This window comes from Pelophylax lessonae, assembly GCF_965119305.1.
Source record: "Pelophylax lessonae genome assembly, chromosome: 4".
Taxonomy (NCBI): Eukaryota; Metazoa; Chordata; class Amphibia; order Anura; family Ranidae; genus Pelophylax; species Pelophylax lessonae.
In genome coordinates this window covers 487,449,341-487,467,794 of record NC_138771.1, presented here as the reverse complement: position 1 = coordinate 487,467,794, position 18,454 = coordinate 487,449,341, and positions in this window count along the sequence as shown.

Below are 18,454 nucleotides of genomic sequence, written 5' to 3'. Positions count from 1 at the left end.
TATTAAAGAGAAAAAAACAATTAAAAATTGTATACTGTATGTAGACAGATACAAAGATAATATAGAGCATATTAGTAATAAAAACAATTAGCCATTATAGACCATGTTCTTATGTATAGATTATATACCATATTATGTACAACAAATCCTACACAGGGGTAAACCTTAATGGGATTTACCCTATACCATAGAATACTGATGTCTGTGCAGAAAAGTGGAGATATCCACAGATTCAACCCGACATGTTTCACGGCGAGTAGCCGCTTCCTCAGGGGTGTTTTTTTACACACAAAAGGGGTACTTTCTACACAAAATTTAGGTATATATGTATAGGTATCATATATAAGGTTTTTGAGTTCCATATATCCGTTTATACGAGTGCCTAATTAGATATAAATAGCTTCAACATGGTCTTACCCAGATTGCTCCCAAGTGATTGTATATGGGCAGGGATGGGCAAGAATGTGGTAGAACCCACAGATATGGAAGATAGGCCAAACAGGTTCCTGTATGTGCCACCTAAAAATAAATTGGATGAAATATTTTTAGGTGGCACATACAGGAACCTGTTTGGCCTATCTTCCATATCTGTGGGTTCTATCACATTCTTCCCCGTCCCTGCCCATATACAATCACTTGGGAGCAATCTGGGTAAGACCATGTTGAAGCTATTTATATCTAATTAGGCACTCGTATAAACGGATATATGGAACTCAAAAACCTTATATATGATACCTATACATTTGAGATGTGTCTCTTTATTTGCTCTGAGACACATACTATCATTGATGTCTTTTTTACTTTTAGATTTTTAAGACCTCAGCCTTGCAGTGTGGCCCTCCTTTTTGGCTACGCTCCCGTGTCCGCCCCGGGGGGGTTTTCCCCTCTACCTTGTGGTCCAGATACTGTACCATCCTAGTGACCGACCATATATCAGACAGGTGTGATATTTGATTACACTATTTTTCCATATTTGATTGATCTATCTCAGTGGACATGTTTGTAAAAGATATCAAATGTTATATCATAATACACTAGTATATGTACCAATGACATCATGAGACTCTTTATTAATAATGTAAAAAATGGTTATACTCATGTGTTCTCTCTTTTTCTTTCCATTTTAGTGTTCTTACCTAAATTTTGTGTAGAAAGTACCCCTTTTGTGTGTAAAAAAACACCCCTGAGGAAGCGGCTACTCGCCGTGAAACATGTCGGGTTGAATATCTCCACTTTTCCGCACAGACATCAGTATTCTATGGTATAGGGTAAATCCCATTACGGTTTACCCCTGTGTAGGATTTGTTGTACACAATATGGTATATAATCTATACATGAGAACATGGTCTATAATAGCTAATTGTTTTTATTACTAATATGCTCTATATTATCTTTGTATCTGTCTACATACAGTATACAATTTTTAATTGTTTTTTTCTCTTTAATAAAATAAATAATTTGTTTGATACTTTACTGTTTTATTCATCTTTGATTTATCAGCACCCCTATTGTAAAGTCCCCTGCTTCATGAGCCCTACCTTTCTCCTCTCTTATATTCAATCGGGACGTGGTGCTCTCACCATCTATACTATTTTTCACGAGTCTGTCTCCCCCTGTCTTCTAGATGGTTGTAATGGTGTGCAATGAAAATATGCAGCTTTGTGTAACTAAAAGGCATGTTTGATCTACCCGCTGGCTTGTATATAATTTTTGGACAATTTTTAGGCATTTTGCCAAGGTACCCCTGAAGAAACCCAAAGGCACCCTAGGGTGCCTGGGTGCTATGGTTGAAAAAGACTGATATAAATAATACAAATTAACCACTTGCTGAATGCTCCATAGAAGATTTACTGCTACGGGACAGCCATTCTGTGCAGAATCACATATACATGTGATTCTGCACTTCCAAGTAGGGGACGCATCGGGAGTCACAGCAGAAGCCGAATCAGTGGATGCCAGCCAATGGATGTCCCCCGGCACCCGCTGATTGTCGAGGAAAGAGGCTAGACAGAGCTCTGCATATGTAAACAGAGCTCCCTCCTGACAGGGGGAAAGTCATGGATTTTCTTTCCCTGAAAAATCCATCATACCCCTTAGTAAATCACACACACAAGCACTGGTTAGACACACATTTAACCCTGTGATGGCCCTAGATGTTTAACCCCTTCCCAGCCAGTATCAATAGTACGGTGACTGTGCATATTTTTAGCAGTGATCACTTTATTATTGTCACTGGTTCCCACAAAGTGTCAAAAGTGTCAGTTAGTGTCAGACTGTCTGCCGCAACATCGCAGTCCTGCTATAAATCACTGATCGCCGCCAATACTAGTATAAAAAAATAAATAAAAATTCCATTTTATATCCCATAGATTGGTTTGTGCGAAAGTTTTTGCGTCTACAATCAATATACACTTATTGGGATTTATTTTACCAAAAATATGTACCAGAATATATATTGGCCTACATTAATGAGGAAATTAGATTGTTAAAAATGTTTTAATGTTTTATAGCAGAAAGTAAAAAATATTATTCATTTTTTCCCCCCCAAAATTGCCGTTTTTTTTTTTGTTTATAGCGCAAAAAATAAAAAACACAGAGGTGATCAAATACCCCCAAAATAAACCTCACATTTGTGGGGAAAAAAAGAACATGAATTTCATTTGTGTACAGCGTTGCATGACCGGGCAATTGTCAATTAAAATAACGCAGTGCCGTATTGCAAAACATGGCCTGGTCATGCAGGGGGGTAAATCTTTAAGTGGTTATTTGAGCTCTGTAATCACTAATACGTTATCAAATTTATTTTTATATGCAGGCTTTGATGATCTAGGAACATAGAGAGAGCACACAAAGGCAAAAAACACAGAACATGATTTGCAGGGGGTTTATTGGAGAAGTTCGATATATGAGAGGGGTACAGCAAGAGGTGGGTCTACAAGTAGCAATCCAGGGGGACAGGGGATGGCACAAAGAGGTATAACCCAACCAGGGATAAATCCAGGACAACAAAGCTTGACTGCAGGGATAAGTTCAAGATCCACAGAGTAGCAATATGACACAGCGAGGAGAAAAGTCCATTGGGCAGCAATATGTTGTAGCAAGAAAAAAAGCAGGGTTCAAGTACTGATGCTGCAGATGTCTGATTATCCCAGGTAACTGGTGAGGTGGTCTTGGTGGAGGGAAGTCTAGACAGGATAATTTACGAAGGAACATCCAAGGCAGGGGAATGCTGGGTCCGAAGAGGGGAAGCCCAGGGTGCCCTGGTCGCAATTTCAGATCCACCAGGCAGCAAAGGCTACATGTAGGGAGACTGCTGGACAAGGAGAGACAGAGGTGGGCAACTCTTGGAGGCCCAGTCACAGTCTCGGATTCTTGCAGGCACAGGTGGAACATTCTCCCTGAATCAACTTTAGTAACTAGTCACTTAACCACATGAAACATTAGGCAGTTTTAGTAGTTCAGTAGGCATGCAGTGTTTATTTCAAGTAGGTTGCAGGAGGTTTGCTTCCTTAAAGATGAGCCTCAGTCAGTTCTGTGAAAATTAAAAGTTAGTAGCTACTCAACGTGAGGACGTTCTGCATAGTGAGTGGTCGTGCCCACGACTGATAGGCTTTTGGTCAAGGGTTTTTGGCTTGCTGCAGACATTGTTTCATGTGACAGCTCGCAAGGACGCTAAGTTGGCTCTCTCATACATTGTCCTTTACCGGGCCTTTTCGCAATGCACCAGAAATTTTCTTCCTACCATTTTATCTCTACCAAACGTACCATGGTTTTAGGCCTTATGGTACCTTCCAGGGTTTATGGTTGCCTTCCAGGGTGTGAAAACCCCATTGATTTCTATGATAGTCAATGAACAGATGTCCAGTATTCTTAAGGATTCACACCCAAAGTTTCTCAAAGTCTGAAAACCCTGGATAAGCTACTGCTTCCCATCCTTACCGCCGACCAGTTATGGTCATTTACAGGTGTTGTCCATGCCGGTCCGGAGTCCTTGATACCTTTTTTTTCCTCTTGCTCCACTCTCCTTTCTTTCTTTCCTCTCTCTTCCTTTCTTACTCTTTCTTTCTTTCACCAGATGACACTTGCCATTGGGCATTGTCACCCCTTAGAGGACAGCTTGGCAAAAATAGCAATGTTTGCTCTGACTTTCCTACTGGTCCTCTTTGGTTTTGGCTAGTCTTTTGCTGATTTAATATTATACATTGCCTATTTGTACTTGTTCTTCAACGTGACTGTTTAGCTCCTGTGTGGGCAAACTGTATATTAAATAGAAAGGTTAGCAGCAACAAAAACTGTAACTGCTGACCTTTATTAAACAGACACTCACCTGTCCAGGGTTTCAGCACTGTGCCTAACCAAGCCGGGTCTTCAGCAGATTTTGGGTCCCTGGTGCTGTCACGGTAACTGTGAGCAGCCGGCTGTGACTCCTTGCAGCTTTATAGCTGTCCTCCCACTGTCTGTGTATGAGCCGCGCTGTGCTTTGTGAATGGACCGTCCACCTTCTGCAATCTGTGACATGTCCCAGAAGGTTGCAGGCAGGGAGAGGGGGAGGAGAACTTCAGTGGTGATCCAAACAGAAGTGGAAGCGGGCACCTGTCAAAACCAGGTACCCAGGTACCCCCCCACCAAAATAAAATATCTCAAATGTGGTAGAGGAGGAGGAAGAGCGGAATTTCCTCTTTAGGGTGAGGCTCAGCTTTAGGCACATTTGCTTGATACCGATCACTGTACCCTGCTGCATGGTCTCTAGGTTCAGTCTATTTCTTCCTCACAAGCAGATGTCTGTAACTACCTGCTTTCCTCACACTGCAAGTCTCCCAAGCTGATACAGCAGGGGCTATATATCCCCTCTCTTGCACAGATGGCTGCTCACATCTTAAGAGAATTCTGGGGGGAACTTATCAAAAATGGAGTAGCTTGAATGAATCTGGGGAAGCTGTGCATGGCAACCAATCAGCTTCTATCATCAGCTTGTTCAGTTAAGCTTTGAAAATGTAAGATATATACGCAGATTGGCTGCCATGCAAAGTAGCTCCAGACTCTCTCACTCTCCCACTCTCTGTGTCCATACAGACATAGACCACCTCAAGATGGTGCCTGGAGTTCATGGCAGAGAACACATTGGTGCCATGCCTGACTTCCCCATAAAAGACATTATAAAAGGTAAGTACTTCTGGTGAACATGATAAGAAATAGAGATACAGTATATATGTATATACTGTAGATATATATATATATATATATATATATATATATATATACATATATATATATAGTGCAGGGGTCAATTCCTGGGAAAAAAAGTGTGGGAACTCACCCAAGATTACCACCCCCAACCTCAAAAATTAAAAAAAAGTGTGTGTTCGTGTATATATAACTCTTGAGGAGCGAGGGCCACTTTTGCGACTTGGTAACCGGTTGCGGGCCACAATGAGCGGAGCAGGCAGATCAGATGACAGGCCTGTGTCAGCATATGCAGAGCAGACACGGACACAGCCCCCTCTACTCTATGGCCCCTCCAATCTGATCTGCCCAGACAGAAGGGGACGGATCCCCTTCTGTTTTTTTAAGTGGATCGAATTGGTTCCTGCAGGTATCGCTGGCTGCTGCTGTCCCCCAGGCGGGTATGGCTGGTGGCTGCTAACTGGCTGTCATCCAGGGCTGGTACTGCTGGCTGGTACTGCTGGTGGGTACTGCTGGTGGATACTGCTGACTGGTACTGCTGGTGGGTACTGCTGGCGGGTACTGCTGGTGGGTACTGCTAGTGGGTATTGGTGGTGGGTACTGCTGGTGGGTACTGGTGGTGGCTACTGCTGACTGATACTACTGGTGGGTACTGCTGTCTGGCACTGCTGGCGGGTACTGCTGGAGGGTATTGTTGGTGGGTACTGCTGGCGGGTACTGTTGGTGGGTACTGCTGGCGAGTACTGCTGGTGGGTACTATGGTGGGTTATGTATACATTGAGTTGCAAATTGGCAGTACAGGCGTGATTTATATCAGTTGGACACAACATCATTAAAACCCTGGATCTGTCACATATTTCTTTGCAAAATAGACTTGATTTATATCGATATGGATTTTGCTCAGTAGCACTAAGGCTTCTTTCACACGGGCGGTGCGCCCGACGGATTCCGTTTTGCTCAGCGGGGATCGATCCGCCGATCCCCACTGAGCAGGCGGATGACAACTCTGTCTCCGCTCTGTGTGCAGAGACAGAGCTGTCAGAGCCCCGCTCTCCTCTATGGGAGGTCGGATGATAACAGGCCGCCTGTCTGTTTTTATCCGATCCGAACCTCCAGACGGATGGAAAATAGGGTTTCCATCTGTCCGGATTTAACGGACAGGATCTGATCGGATAGCAGCGGGTGTCAGCAGACATGTCACTGCTGACATCTGCTGCTCCATAGGGTTGCATGGAGCATCCGATCCGGTCCTGACAAACTGACAGGGGAACCTGTTTGGAAAGCCCATGTGAAAGGGACCTAAAGGCATATCTCTTTTGGTCCCCCTGTTTCTTTCTCCTCAGTCTCTCTTTTTATTTATATTTTCTGTCACATACAGTCACTTTTGCTGCACATTTTCTGGTCCTTTAAATGAGCCACTGTAATGGGAATGATGCACATGAACTAATCATTTGTTGGATAATGTGTTTGAACTTTGGTGAACTGTGCAGCAGCCTCACACAGAAGCAAATTATTCTACATGTGTACTAGCACGTATGTATGTCACAGGCAATGACTTTAACACAGGGTGTATGGAGGACGGCTGGAGCAGGTGCTTAAATTACACCTGGGAACAGGCAGTCTCCAGACAAGTGACAGTGACATTTGGCCCTGCTCACTAGAATAAGGTGAATAATTGGCATGTGCCATTGGACAGCCTGCGGCTGGGACCGGGTGCTTGTGTTGTTCCTCCTACATATGTTGCAGAGAGACCCTTACTATAATAAAAAAAAACTTTAAAGTGGAACTTTAGCCATAACATCTTGATAAAAATATTGGATTTTTGACTTACCGTAAAATCCATTTCTCAGATGTTCATTGACGGACAGAGCTCCTGATCTTCATAACCATTGGGTTATACTGCCCCCTAAAGGAGTAGGACACTAGGCAAAAAAAGAATATGGCTATGCCTATGGGCAGTCCCAGGGGGTATACTCCCTCTCTCTGCTATAGGTACTCTGTTGTGTTACAAGCATTGTCAGAAGAAATACAACTCCACAGAGGGGTGGGTGCTGTGTCTGTCAATGAACATCAGAGAAATTGATTTTACAGTAAGTCAAAAATCCCATTTTCTCTTTCATTCATTGACGGACACAGCTCCTGATCTTCATAACTATTGGGACGTCCCAAAGCAGTGTTAACCACTTCCCAACCGCCCGCAGCAGTTATACTGCGGCAGGGTGGCCCTCCTGCGCGAACCGACATAGGTATACGTCGGTTGCGCGCTTGCAGCCCCCAGCAGCGCGCTCCCACTCCCACTCGTCAGTAGGGACTCCGATGCGCGGGGCAGGCGGCTCCGATTGCCACCTGACACCCGCGATCGCTCCCCGCTGAGAGAGAAGGATGGTCAGCTGTTGTAAACACAGCTGACCGTTCTTCTCTCTAGAATGATCACAGAATGCCTGTGATCCTGCTATATAGGAACACAGGTCTCTGTGATCATTTCACAAGCCACATCCCCATACAGTTAGAAACATGCCCTATGTACACATTTAACCCCTTGATCACTTCCTGTGTTAACCCCTTCCCTGCCAGCGACATTATTACAGTAACAGTGCATATTTTTAGCACTGATTACTGTGGTTATGTCACTGGTCCCCCCCTAAGGTGTCAAAAATGTCAGTCAGGGTTACGATCTGTCCGCCGCAATGCTGCAGTCCTGCAAACAATAACAGATCGCCACCATTACTAGTAAAAAAAAAAAAAAAAAAAACAATAAAAATGACATAAATCTTTCCTGTAGTTAGCAGACGCTATAACTTTTGCTCAAACCAATCAAAATACGCCTATTGCGATTTTTTTAACCAAAAATATGTAGCAGAAAACAAATTGGCCTAAAATGTTAAAAAAATGTGATTTTTAAATGATTTTTGTGGGGGGAATGTTAGCAGAATGTGAAAAATATTGTTTTTTTTTTTTTTTTTTAAGAATTGTCGCTCTTTTTTTGTTTGTAGCGCAAAAAATAAAAATGGCAGGGGTGATCAAATACCACCAAAAGAAAGCTCTATTTGTGGGGGAAAAAAAGCCATCATTTTTATTTGGGTACATCGTCGCACGACCGCGCAATTGTCCGTTAAAATAACATAGTGCCGAATCGCAAAATATGGCCTGGTCATTAAGGGGGAAAATCTTCCGGTCCAGAAGTGGTTAAACATGAGGGGTGGGAACAGCAAAAAAATCCCCAAGGCTAAACAGTAGCCAACCAGGCAACAGGCAACTGGAGCCCACCTGAAAAAAAACAATACACCCTCAAAGAGGATCAGGTCCTCTAAACAGCAGCCTGCAAAACCTTGCGGCCAAAGGAAGCATCCGCAGATGCTAACACATTTACTTTATAAAACTTTGTGAAAGAGTACACCGACGACCAGGTGGCCACCTTGCAAACCTGCAGCACTGATGCCTGATAATGGAAGGCCCAGGAGGCACTAAGCGCCTGAGTAGAGTGCGCCTTGACAGGGAAAGGAGCGACCTGACCCCTGATGGAATAGGCTTGAACAACTGTCTATCTGATCCATCTCGAAATGGTCCCAGAGGAAGCAGACAATCCTTTCCGAGGCCCATCCATGAGCACATATAGTGAGTCTGACTTCCTAAAAGACCTTGTTCAATCTGGAAACCGGAGGGTCCACTACCGGTGGAACAGTCCAATTCTTAATAAGGGACTCCTCATAGGGGTAACACTTTGGTCAACTCCACTCTTTAGCGACGATTCTGTCAAAACAGGCAGGGAAAGGAAACACCTTTGTCACTCTAGAATGCTTGTGAGTGCCAAAAGGAACCTGTGCCTCAGTCACAGCTGCAGCTGCGTCCTCCATCTTCAATGTCCCACGCACAGATACAATCAGTGCTTCCACCAGCACCTTTTCATGCACGGTTGCAGATGTGGAGGAATCATCCTCACTATCAGAGGATTCCAGGTGCATGGTTGCAGACCCAGCTGGGTGACCCATGTCCGCGGTGGCCGAATCAGAGGCAGGGGTAGGCGGGGGGGTGTTTTTTTGCTAGCCCGTCACCTAATAGCCACCTCCGTCTGGAACACAAAGGACTCCAGGACCGCCATCAATGCACCGATGGATGGTTGGGACCCAGAGGGCCCCGCAGCCTCAGAGAGGAGATCAGGTGGGAAGATGTGCTCCAAAGACTCCATGAGTCACCAGATGGATCCCACAAAAAGTATAAAACACTGCAAAGGAACAACCCCCACCGTGCTGGGTCGCTAGGCACAAAGCACCAAGTGATCCTCAGCAGAGAGTGATAGGACCCCACCAGACTCAAGCGGAAACAGCCACCTGCAGCCACCAGGATAATCTGCATTCCACAAGCGGCGATCACGAAATGAAAGGATCCAGGAGTCAGCACCAGGGGATAAGGAGGGGCCCACTGCCAAAATCGCCACCCACAGGGCTCCACAGTCATGGCCACCAATATTTTCAATGGCAAATCACCGCAAAACGGTCGCCGTATTACAAAAACATGGCCGCCATGCACTAAAAAAAACAGGGTACACCAAAATGGAGGTCTCATGCGGCACCACGAGGCTTACAGGGACCTAGGAGGGATCCCTAGGCCCCAGAGACAGGCCCAGGCAGGACGGAGGGCCCTGGCAGGAGCCCCCACCGGTTTCAACCCCCTCCTGCACAGTCGATCATCCGGTCGATGGCGGCACACCCCCCGGCCCTCATCGCCAGCATAGCGCCCTGCCCCCACCCCAGGAGGCGGACCAGACCACCCACACAGCCCCAGCATATGTGGAGGGGGGTAGGATGGAGGACACATAAAGAGGGGGTGTCTGACGAGAAGGAGGGGAACCCGGGGGTCCGACCCTCCCAAGGAGGGGGCCCAGGTTCACCCCAAATCCCTCAAGGGGAGGGGGGACAGCTAATCACCATACCAGGAACCAGGCGAGCACTGCTTCAGACAGAACCCCTTGCCATCGAAATGGGGGTCTGTCAGCAAGGAGGAGCAATGCGACTCGGGCCGAGATCCATTCATATGCGACCTCGCGAGGCATTTATCTCGCAAGCCAGCCCCTTTCCAGTGGGGCTATGTCGTGACCGACCTAGCACAGAGCTGAGGTCTGCGCGCGCTCGCTGGCCAAACTGGGGTGACCACTGGATCTAGATTATCCAGTCAGTCGCCCAGTCCGGCAGTTAATTGTAGATCACACAGGAAAAAAACAGGAGAAAAAGTTTCTATCTAAAAATAAAATAATTGCCAGGACCAGAAATCCCAGCAAGGAACTAGGTCCTTACTCCTGACTAGGTAGAAAAAAAACTGAGTGCCTGGAGCAGAGAGAAGGAGTATACCCCCTGGGTCTGCTCATAGGCGTAGCCAGATTCTTTTTCTGCCTAGTGTCTTACTCCTGTAGGGGACAGTATAACCCAATGGTTATGAAGGTCAGGAGCTGTGTCCGTCAATGAACGAAAGAGAAATAATGTTCTTCAGCAAAGAACATACATTCCACATTAATAATTATGCTACCAAAATAAGTGTGTGCTGTAAATTAGCTCCAGGACTGCTCCTGTTTCTTCTTGTTGGAGGCTGCCATTTTTCTGAAAATCAGAGCCCCTGAACAGCAGTTAATCATAAAGTGGAACTTAATCCATCGATTTAATGGTTTCAAAAACAGTTACAATTCTGTAATCCTGGGATTGCTATCTGTCACATTTGCTTGTGTCCTCAACCAAACTGTCAAACCATCAAATGGCTTGTGTCATAGCTGATCACGTGTGCTGCACCATTGCAGTTGTGGATCAAACAGAAGCAGCTTCCTTGGTTGTAAAGAATAGAAGGGTTTAATTCCGCTTTAGGGCTGTCAGCAGATTGGCCTCTAAAAATTCGGCAGTGCCTAAAAATGGAGAGCAACTGAGCATGTGCAGAGCAAGGTGAGACATTGTATTACTGGATTTTACACAGTATAGATAGTTATTTTTAATGTTTTACATAACTATAACTGCAAAAGGGGCCAGCATGAAGTCATCTAGCAGGACTGCATTTTCTGACTGACTAAAGTTCCACTTTAAGTTAGAAACAGACTTTATATTTCTTTAAATCGTGGAGAAAAAATTAAATGCCACACTAGGGCAGCTCATTAGCAAGGAGGGTGGCATTAAGGCCTTGGGTTAAATTCCCATAAGAAAATGAATTTCCAGAAATGTTCCAGGGCTTTATCAATATGGGGTCTAGGTGGGATTGCATTCAGCATTACTGTCTCCACACACAATTCAAAAATTGTACTCAGTGGTATGTGTGTAAGACTGTGGAGGGATATTAGAGTGTAAGCTTCTCTAGTACAGAGAGTAATGTGACTAGTTCAATGTCCTCTTTTCAGCACTGCTGAATATGTCAAAGCTATCTAAATGTATAATAATCATATTGTGTGACTGTGGTGAGAATATTAGAGTGTAAGCTTCTCTTGTGCAGATTCCAATGTGACTAGCTTAGTGTTCTCTGTACAGTGCTGCAGAATATGTCAGACCTGTATAAATATATTATTCTAGTTATAGTGTGTGACTGTGGTGGGCACATTAGAGTGTACACTCCTCTGGAGCAGAGACTGATGTGAATGGTTCATTGTTGCTGGAAAACACTGCAAAACATGTCAGACGTATAATATTAATAGTGCGTGACTAAGGTGGGACATCTCTGATGTGTAAGCAATCAAGCCATATAATACAGAATGCTAATTTGTGCCTCAAAGTGGTGAAACACAAAATTAAAAATGTATTAAAGCTTTATTCCAATTTTTTTTTTTTTTTTAAATACCACTCATATGGAAATCTCTTAAAAACAGTTTACAGAGCTTATAGTTGCAGTGGTCATTGCATCAGACAATTGTGTATACATCATAGAAGTCAATCAATGTCAGGGCCCCCCCACTTCTTCAGGACTGCATGACCCCAGCTGATAACATGGATGTCAGCAAACTACAAGTACAAAGATATCATTTAAGTATTTCTCCCATAAGAAATAATTGCATGCATTTTTTATAGGAGATGTACTTAAAGTGTGACTAAACCCAGAACCTGAAAAAAAATAGTGGGGTGATAAATGCGCTGTCACGTATGTATCTGAGTGGGAGGATTCCTCTAATATGCCGCAGCTCGTTATAAATGAATAAATAAATAAATAATGACTCTGAGATTCGGATTCAATCCGATTCTATATGCAGCCAACTCTAGTATTAATCACTAAATACCAATACAATAAGGAAGATACAATGAGTCGGCGCACGACAGAAGAGATCTCAGAAAAGACTCTGACCAAGTCTACCAATGTCAGAATCGCAGCGAGACGTCTTAAGATATAGGAAGATGCTGAAGAAAAAAGGGGGTCTCACTACTTATAATATATAGACAGACCAGATAATTAAATCAGACTTAAAAAATCCCTATATCTGTCTGAGGTGTATGAAGGTGGGAAGTAAATCCTACTTGTAGACAACTTTCATCAGGTCAATCTATAAACAGAGGAGGTATAAGACGACATATATAATGCAAATCTTTTTTTAAAACATCCAAATCCGATTCCTTGACACTAATTAAAAATTCTAAAATATTAATTCCCAGTAGAATAAAAAGCCTCCTTTTCTAAAAACGACACATGAAGATAAAATGACCTTGATAATCGCAACAGCCAACTGAATCGCAGTAATAGTTTGCTAATTCACAAATGGTGCATGTGTGACCAAATAAATATATATCTATATAAAGTGCTATGATGAATAAATAATATAAAATAATCAAATATCAATAAATATCTAAAAGGTGTATAACAAATTTGTGTGTAATCCTGATAAATAATTTAAAGTGCATATATCAATCTGGTGCAGTGATCAAAAATAAATATATATCAATAATTCTATGTGCACTCAACAGTCCATGTGCATAAAATGTATATATATATATATATAAACAAATATTTGTGCAAATGATGATCCATGTGCGGTGAATACAGTTGGTGCAGTGATAAAAATAAAGTTCATTCGTGCACAATTAATAGGTGACAATTAGTGATTTTCTAAGGCACTATTGTGAATATCCCGCGTAAGGATTTTAAAGGAATCGGATTAGTTTGCAAGGGTCTGTCTATATATTATAAGTAGTGAGACCCCCTTTTTTCTTCAGCATCTTCCTATATCTTAAGACGTCTCGCTGCGATTCTGACATTGGGAGACTTGGTCAGAGTCTTTTCTGAGATCTCTTCTGTTGTGCGCCGACTCATTGTGTCTTCCCTAAACTCAGAACCTGCATTCACTATATCTGGTCCCCCACAGTACACAGAACATGGAAATGCAATCGTTTTAGTAAATATAAACAGCTAAATACCTTTTCTCATCAGCAGTTTATAACAGCCTTGCGACTTGTATCAGTTCCTAGTAAAGCTTGTAGGAGGAGTTTGCATTCTCCCCTGACCCTCTGTCTGGACAGTGCTGATTGACCCTGTGCTGATCACATGCACTCTCCCAGGAAAAAAAAAAGCTCTCTAGCAATACACACCAAACTGAGCATGTGACAAACTGAGCAACCTGACTCCTAATGCTCTGTTCTATCAGGAGAGGAGTCAGTAAGGCCCCTTTCACACAAGCGGGCCATTCAGATCCACCTGTCTGTTTTTCAGGCTGATCTGAACGGATGCCCCATGCATCTCTATGGGGCATCGGATGTCAGCGGAGACATGTCCGCTGACATCCGATCCGTCAAATCCGGGCGGATGGAAACCCTATTTTCTATCCGTCTGGCGGATCGGATGGGATGAGAACGGAGAGACGATCCGTTCTCATCCGATTCCCCCATACAGAAGAATGGGGACCTGACAGCTCTGTCTCCGCACACAGCGCGGAGACACAGCTGCCATCCGCCTGCTCAGCGGGGGATCGGCGGATCGATCCCCCGCTGAGAAAAACGGAGTCCGCTGACAGACTACCATGTGTAAATGTGCCTTAAAGAAGAGGGTCACACCGCCTTTATACACAATGCAGATGATTAACCCTCTAGGTGCCACAGGAGGTATAACAAGCATACTTTACTGCATATACAGACTGATTTTACTGTTGTGGGCTTAGTAGTACTTTAACCACTTAAGCCCCGGAAGATTTTACCCCCTTCCTGACCAGGGCCTATTTTGCGATTCGGCACTGCGTGACTGTAATGGACAATTGCGCGGTCGTGCGACGCTGTACCTAAACGAATTTGACGTCCTTTTTTTCCCACAAACAGAGCTTTCTTTTGGTGGTATTTGATCACCTGTGCAATTTTTTGATCATGCGCTATAAACAAAAAAAGAGCGTCAATTTTGCAAAATAGCAATATTTTTCAAATTTTTTTATATGAAATTCCCCAAAAAAAATGTAAAAATCAAAACTTTTTAACATTTTCGGCTAATTTGTTTTATGCTACATATGTTTGGTAAAAAAAATCGCAAAAAGCGTATTTTGATTGGATTGCGCAAAAGTTATCGCGTTTACTAACAAAGGGAAAGATTTTTGTTGTTGTTTTTTTTTAACGCGTAATGGCGGCGATATGCAATTTTTTTTTTGCGGTACTGCGAAATTGCGGCGGACAGATCGGACCCTTGACTGACATTTTTGACACTTTTGGGGTTACCAGTGACATTTCTACAGTAATCAGTGCTATACATATGCACTGTTACTGTAAAATTACACTGGCAGTGAAGGGGTTAACTTTTTTTGAGAGGGAGGGGCTGTGTGTGTCCCTAGGGGCGTGATTCTAACTGTGATTGGCTGTGGCTTGAGCTGTAGGAACAGTGATCAACGGTCCTACATAGTAGAACCGTATGATCACTGTTTCTACACAGGGGAGAATGACAGGCGGCTTGTTTTCATTAGCCGCCTGACTTTCTCCCTCTGCAGCGACGATCGTCGAGTGACCGGCAGACATCGGGTCCGCCGGTCACACGCGCGGGGGGGGTCTGTGACCATGCGGGAGCGGGAGCGCGCCCTCCGGGGGCGCGCGCTCGCTCCCTAGACCCTCACAGGCTAGCGACGTAGATCTACGTCACTTTGCCTGTGAGGGGCTGACTGCTGACGTAAATAGTCGTGCGGCAGTCGGCAAGTGGTTAAATTATCTCTTTGTACTTGTAGTTTTCTGACATCCATGTTATCAGCTGGGGTCATGTGGTACTGAAGAAGGGGGGGAACCATGCTAAACGCGTTGACCCTGACATCACCTGGTTTCTATGCTTTATACACAACACATGTCTGATGCAATGACCTCTGCAACTATAAGCTATATAACCTATTTTTAAGTGATTTCCATTTTGTGTTTGACCATTTTGAGTCACGTTATTATATGGTTTGATTGCTATTACTATACAAGGGGATGGTGCCCCTAATGGCAGATGTGTAGTGTTGTACTCCCCCTGGCCTTTCTTTTGTAGTTCTGATGTGTAAGCTTCTCTGGTGCAGGGACTGTGACTGGCTCAGTGTTTTCTGTACAACACTGTGGAAAATGTCAGAGCTTTATAAATAAGGGAAATACATGCATGATTTGGTCAATTTCAGCAGAATCATGCAGAAGTCGTGTTAGGAAACAAAGGACTTGTTTGGGTTTTGTGTGGGGAAAATTAAAGATCAGCCCTATTGTTTTCTGTTGATTGTGTAGACATAAGTCTTGTCATTAGAGATATTTTGCATAAATAAATTACTGATTATGACTTTTAAACCAGAACTTGGCATAAATTATGCTGAAGTGCAGAATAGTGCAGAACTTTTTTTTAGCATTGCCATAGGACGCCCTTGAGCTTGGGGCCCCAGCTGCCTCTGTAAGTGTACCTTTCCACTGAGTATCACAGGTCAAAGTCTCACAGTATGCACTGTCCTGGTATTGTGCTAGGTCATTCTTGGTGGATAGTTCTCACTGCACCTCGTGCAGAACACCTCGATTCCACAAGAGAGCACACCTACAGACTGGAGACAGTGCCTTAAACAAGTATTCATACCCCTTAAAATTTTCCACATTTTGTCATGTTAAAACCAAAAACGTAAATGTATTTTATTGGGATTTTATGTGATAGACCAACACAAAGTGGCACATAATTGTGAAGTGGAAGAATAATAATAAATGGTTTTCAACATTTTTTACAAATAAATATCTGAAAAGTGTGACGTGCATTTGTATTCAGCCTTCTTTACTCTGATACCCTTAACTAAAATCTAGTGGAACCAATTGCCTTCAGAAGACACCTAAATAGTAAATAGAGTCCACCTGTGTGTCATTTAATCTCAGTATAAATACAGCTGTTCTGTGAAGCCCTCAGAGGTTTGTTAGAGAACCTTACTGAACAAACAGCATCATGAAGGCCAAGGAATACACCAGACAGGTCAGGGATAAAGTTGTGGGGAAATTTTAAAGCAGGGTTAGGTTATAATAAAAATATCCCAAGCTTTGAACATCTCACAGAGCACTGTTCAATTTATCATCCAAAAATGGAAAGAGCATGGCACAATTGCAAACCTACCAAGAAATGCCCGTCCACCTAAACTGACAGGCCAGGCAAGGAAAGCATTATTCAGAGAAACAGCCAAGGGGCCCATGGTAACTCTGGAGGAGCTGCAGAGATCCACAGCTCAGGTGGGAGAATCTGTCCACAGGACAACTATTAGTTGTGCACTCCACAAATCTGGCCTTTATGGAAGAGTGGCACAAAGAAAGCCATTGTTAAAAGAAAGCCATAAGAAGTCCTGTTTGCAGTTTGCGAGAAGCCATGTGAGGGACAAGCAAACATGTGGAAGAAGGTGTTCTGGTCAGATGAGACCAAAATTGAACTTTTTGGCCTAAAAGGAACAAAAAACGCTATGTGTGGCAGAAAACAAACACTGCACATCACCCTGAACACACCATGGTAGTGGCAGCATCATGCTGTGGGGATGCTTTTCTTCAGCAGGGACTTGGAAGCTGCTCAGATTTGATGGGAAGATGGATGGAGTCAAATACAGGGCAATCTTAGAAGAAAACCTGTTTTCTGGAAAAGGCTGGATACTGGGGTGGAGGTTCACGTTCCAGCAGGAATCATATTCAAAGCATATTCATGTGTTAGAATGGCCCAGTCAAAGTCCAGACCTAAATCCAGTGGTGAAACTGTGGCAAGACTTGGAAATTGCTGTTTACTGACATTCTCTATCCAATCTGACAGAGCTTGAGCTATTTTGCAAAGAAGGTAGGGCAAAAATTTCACTCTCTAGATGTGCAAAGCTGGTAGAGACATATCCAAAAAGAATTGCAGCTGTAATTGCAAAGTAATGACTCAGGAGGGACAGAATACAAATGCACGCCATACATTTCAGATATTTATTAGTAAAAAAATTTGAAAAAAGTTTATCATTTGGATGTAACATGACAAAATGTGGAAAATGTTAAGGGGTATAAATACTTTTCCAAGGCACTGTATACTTAAGTATGTCCTACATTCAAGCGCTGCAATTTTTGGTTTATTTAATGTACACCAAAGTATAGACACTGATATGCAAGTTTTTTATCTGTTAAAAAATATCTAAAACCTTCCTGGAACTAGGAGTATTCTTATCGTGCTAGTGAAAAGATAAGTGAAATACCTTTTTCTAATTAAGTGAAAAATTGTATGTCATAACAAACATATTATACTATACCTACAAATATATTGTGATAACATCCACAAAATCAATACACAATGAAGGCTGCTAAGATCGGGTTTAACACCCTCTAAACAAAAAATGTATTAACTCAAAGCGCTGCCCTCTATAAAAAAATAAATATGAAATCATAAAAGTTCACATATATTGATGGTCCAAACAAAACATTTGCATTAAAGTTCGACCAATAGAGCAGTCTATGGTGAAATTGTGCAATATTCTTCCAAGGAGGTAAGTGCAGAAATTACAGTGTTTTGCTACCCTCCTGTGTTCCCACACTCACCAACATCTATGGATCCTGGACTGTGGGATTGTTGGGACTTGTATTCATCCAAATCAATCACTCCTCCGCTGTTTTAACAGGATTCACAGGTTGATGTGCTCTCACATGAAAAAAGAATTTCACGATCAGCCCACATAGCGTAATTCCATTTTTATTGAGGTAAAAAAAAAAAATCGGTTGCACTCACATAAAATCACATAGAAAAGCCACAAACCGCCAACCAGAAGTCACGCATCAGTGTGCGTTCCACTAGCCAAGTATGATGTTGCGGCTACTCTCCCACTAACGCATTTCGTCCCTCCCTCTGAAGGGACTGTGTG